This window comes from Pan paniscus, chromosome 5 (genome assembly GCF_029289425.2).
Source record: "Pan paniscus chromosome 5, NHGRI_mPanPan1-v2.0_pri, whole genome shotgun sequence".
NCBI lineage: Eukaryota > Metazoa > Chordata > Mammalia > Primates > Hominidae > Pan > Pan paniscus.
In genome coordinates, this window is record NC_073254.2 from 57972362 (window position 1) to 57977261 (window position 4900).

Genomic DNA, 4900 nt, shown 5'->3' on the forward strand with positions numbered 1-4900 from the left:
AATAAAAACAAAATAAGAACACAACATTAACTCCTAATTTTTTACAGCCCCTGGCAATGACCATTCTATTTCCTTTCTTCTTCTTTTTTTTGAGACGGAGTCTCACTCTGTCACCCAGGCTGGAGGGCAGTGGCGTGATCTTGGCTCACTGCAACCTCTGCCTCCCAGGTTCAAACAATTCTCTGCCTCAGCCTCCCAAGTAGCTGGGATTACAGGCATCTGCCACCACACTCGGCTAATTTTTGAATTTTTAGTAGAGACAGGGTTTCACCATGTTGGCCAGGCTGGTCTCGAACTTCTGACTTTGTGATCTGCCTGCCTTGGCCTCCCAAAGTGCTAGGATTACAGGCGTGAGCCACAGCGCCCGGCCGACCATTCTATTTTCTATCTTTATGAATTTGACTGCTCTAAGTACCTAAAATAAGTGGAATCATTCAGTATTTGTCTTTTTGTGACTGACTTATTTCACTTTGTGTGGTATCCTCAAGGTTTATCCATGTTGTAGCCTGTGTCAGAATTCCTTCCTTTTCAAGGCTGAATAATATTCCATTGTATGTATTTGCTACATTTTGTTTATCCATTAATCCATCAATGAACATTTGTGTTGTTTCTACCTTTCGGCTATTGTAAAATAATGTTGCTGTGAACACAGGTGTACAAATATTTATTTGAGTTCCTACTTTAATTAAGTATCTTTTGAGAGATAAAATTTTTTTTTTTTTTGAGATGGAGTTTTGCTCTTGTTGCCCAGGCTGGCTCACTGCAACCTCTGCCTCCTGCATTCAAGCGATTGTCCTGCCTCAGCCTCCTGAGTAGCTGGGATTACAGGCATGCACCACCACACCTGGCTAATTTTTTGTATTTTTAGTAGAGGCAGGGTTTCTTCATTTTGGTCAGGCTGGTCTCAAACTCCCGACCTCAGGTGATCCGCCTGCCTCGGCCTCCTAAAGTGTTGGGATTACAGGCGTGAACCATTGCGCCCAGCCAAATGGTTTTAATAATATGAAGAATGCAAGTTCCCACCAAGTTTCAAGGTCTTTAAAATTACATTACTTACACTTCCATAAAATTCAACATCCCAAGTTAGGAAAAAGTCATTACATCTAATAAAAGCTTATCCACCAAGTTGGCAGCTGTGGACTTCTATTAATAGACTGAAGAATTAGGAAATGTGTATAACTTAAATCCAGGGAAGTAGATTAAGTTATCACCTCTTGAAGTTTTGAAATCATTGTTATAACAACCATGTATACATGGTTCAGCATCACAAAATCAGAGTCACAAATAGGAACATAGCCTCATGGCTTCACATTGTTAGTAGATAATGTTGCTGGCAACCAAAAAGGCTGCATACTGCCTAAGGCCCTTCTAGCTGTCATAATGAACAGGTCACACGACTGTGGGGCTGAGTCCAGTATGGTTTTGACTCCTCTTTCCCAGCAATTTCCTTCAATACCTGAAGCTCAAATTGCTATCTTTGTCCACTGCTTCTATTCCAAGACCCCTTTTGCCTATGTAGAGTGTATCATGCCAACCCCGGACTCCACACCAAGCACATCTGTCCCAGCAGGGTGACTAGTCCACATAAATTAAATCATCAGAAAGGACTGCCTTGGACCTAGGTGGATTATGCCTTGAGAAATGCTTGACCATGTTTGTGCAGATGGGCCCTGCATACCTGCAGCCCTATAGACGCCAACCATATGAAAATTGTCATCAAAATGAAGTGAGCCTGACTCTTCCGCAACTTGCAGCTATTTCTTAAGACCCTGAAAGCTAGAAGGACCCCTAATTTTTACCACTTTCCTCATGGTTCTCTCACAAAGATAGTGAACAACTATGTTATTGTGGCCTAATAAATATTTAGGTACATAAGTGGGTTTGTCCATCCACAGAGGGAGGAATGATGAAGCAAAACAGCCTTGCTACAATGAAAATAACTTTATCTCTCATATGTTAAAAGTTAAAAACTTGTGCTTGCTTCAGCAGCACATATACTAAAACTGGAATGATTCAGGGAAGATTAGCATGGCCCCCGTGCAAGGATGATACATGAATTCGTAAAGCCTTCCATATTAAAAATAATAATAGGCCGGGTGCAGTGGCTCATGCCTGTAATCCCAGCACTTTGGGATGTCGAGGCAGGTGGATCACAAGGTCAGGAGTTCAAGACCAGCCTGGCCAAGATGGTGAAACCCCGTTTCTACTAAAAATACAAAAATTAGCTGGGCGTGGTGGTGGGCACCTGTAATCTCAGCTACTTGGGAGGCTGAGGCAGAGAATTGCTTGAACCTGGGAGGCGGAGATTGCAATGAGCCGAGATCGCACCACTGCACTCCAGCCTGGACGACAGAGCGAGACTCTGTCTCAAATAATAATAATAACAATAATAATAATAATAATAATAATAATAATAGGCCGGGCACGGTGGCTCATGCCTGTAATCCCAGCACTTTGGGAGGCCGAGGCAGGTGGATCACCTGAGGTCAGGAGTTTCAGACCAGCCTGACCAACATGGTGAAAACCCATCTCCACTAAAATACAAAAATTATCTGGGTGTGGTGGTGGGCACCTGTAATCTCAGCTATTTGGGAGGCTGAGGCAGAAGAATCGCTTGAACCCAGGAGGTGGAGGTTGCAATGAGTGGAGATCATGCCATTGCACTCCAGCCTGGGCAAGAAGAGTGAAACTCCATCTTAAAAAATAATAATAATAAATAATAATAATAATAATAAAAAACTCTAGAGGATTGTGATTCCTATTCTTTTCAAAAGTATGTTTATGTTTACTGATACTTCCCTTGTTTCCAAATATAAACTTGAATTGCTTTCCAAATCTATAGTTGAAAGTACAACAGCCTTTCTCCCTTTGTGAACCCCAAAACAATTTCTGGGAAGGTTGAAACGATATCTAGGAATTATACCTATTTAGAAAAGCAAACCAGCTTCCTAAATTTCTTCCTTCAGCCAGATACCTTTTGGTAAACAGCAAAAGTCATTTTTTTTTTTTTTTTTTTGAGATGGAGTCTTGCTCTGTCGCCCAGGCTGGAGCGCAGTGGCACAATCTTGGCTCACCACAACCTCCGCCTTCCAGGTTCGAGCAATTCTCTTGCCTCAGCCTCCTGAGTAGCTGGGACTACAAGTGCACGCCACCATGCCCAACTAATTTTTGTATTTTTAGTAGAGAGGGGGTTTCACTATGTTGGCCAGGCTGGTTTGGTTAGTGTAATTTTATTAAATTAATTTTTAAAAAGATGTATAGGATAGAAAGGCATGGATGGGATGGGAAATAAAAATGGCTGACCTCTCCCTCTGGGGATCTGGGAGCCTCTGCTGAGGTTTTTGTGTGTGTGCGTTGATGGGGGGTTGGTACATGAGATCAGCTTCACCAAGGGGCAGACCCAGCTCCATCTCTAGGCCCAGGGAAATGGGATATCTTGCTGCTCTGAAATGTTGATGAGCTGCGGAAGGGAGAGGGACAGGGGAGCAGATGGAATTCCTGGACAATTGTTCCGGCTGTCACCAGAGAGGATAGGCTGGAGGGGCCCTGGATAATTTATGGAGGGACAGATGCTTCTCCGGAACCATCTGGCCAAGAGAGGCCTGGGCTCGGGGTGGATGATGTCTTTAGGTCTGAGGAGATTCCTGGCCTCCAGCCTTCCTCATTTCCTCTACCTGGCCTGCTCGGTGCCCTGGGGCTTTCCTAGGATGGCTGTGCTCCCTGAGGACCCAGCTGCAGAATTCCACCTGATCCTCATCTCACTCTCTCCTTTGCTGAGTCTGGGGCTTGTCTTTGCTACTATTCCTGTTAGTGCTAAATGGGGCCTTGAGGTCATGTAACTTCCATCTATGCATTTCCTTATTTTATAGTATTTTCAACCCCTCTTCTCCACCAGTATATTCCAAAATCTGTCAATCACCAACCTCCATACCATTTATTCATTCAATAAATATTTATTGGCCAGTGCAGTGGCTCACACCTGTAATCTCAGCACTTTGGGAGGCTGAGGCAGGTGGATCACTTGAGGTCAGGAGTTCGAGACCAGCCTGGCCAACATGGTGGAATGGTGGAACTCCCGTCTCTACTAAAAATACAAAAAATTAGCTGGGTTTGGTGGCATGGGCCTGTAATCCCAGCTACACAGGAAACTGAGGTGGGAGAATCACTTGAACCCGGGAGGCGGAGGTTGCAGTGAGCCGAGATCGCACCACTACACTCCAGCCTGGGCAACAGAGTGAGACCCTGTCTCAAAAATTAATTAATTAAACAAACAGAATAAAAAAAATCTACTGAATACCTACTATGCCAGGCATTGTTTTAGACACTGGGGATGCTGTGATGAGCAAGAAAACATCCCAGACCTCTGGAGTTTGCTTTGTAGTGGGGAGATGATCAATAAACAATAAATATTTAATATAATGTCAGATAATGATAAGTACTATGAATGAAAACATTAAAGCAGGGTAAAGGAGAATAGGGATGCTGATTTAGATTGAGTGGCCAAGGAAGGCTTCTCTAAAGTGATGACACTTGAGCAAAGACACAAATGAGAGTCAATATTTGGAGGAAGAACATTCCAGGTATGGGGAATAGCAAATTTAGAGACCCTGAGGCAGAAATATGCTTAATGCATTGGAGGAAAACATGCCATTTATTCATTAGGCAATTATTGTGTGCCAAGCACCTGCTAGGGAGTATGAAGATGCAATCAAACATAGTTTTTGCCCTGAAGAAGCAGCAGGGCAAAAGTGATATAACATGTAAATAAATAATTACACTGCACGGGACAGCTACAATAAAACTATGTACAAGTTGCTAGTGATGCCCAGCAAAAGGAGCACTAAAGGGAAGTCTTTCTGGAGGAGGTGACATTTTAGCTGATGGTTTGAAGGAATAGGAG

At 43.4% G+C, this 4900-nt stretch overlaps 1 non-coding gene across 1 annotated transcript; it reads left to right on the plus strand.

The window, feature by feature from the left end:
* The first annotated feature begins 1973 nt into the window (after positions 1-1973).
* On the plus strand, positions 1974-2080 carry LOC112440179 (U6 spliceosomal RNA). Its single transcript, XR_003028367.1, has one exon. It is a non-coding gene; the product is annotated as a U6 spliceosomal RNA (small nuclear RNA).
* The last annotated feature ends 2820 nt before the right edge of the window (positions 2081-4900 follow it).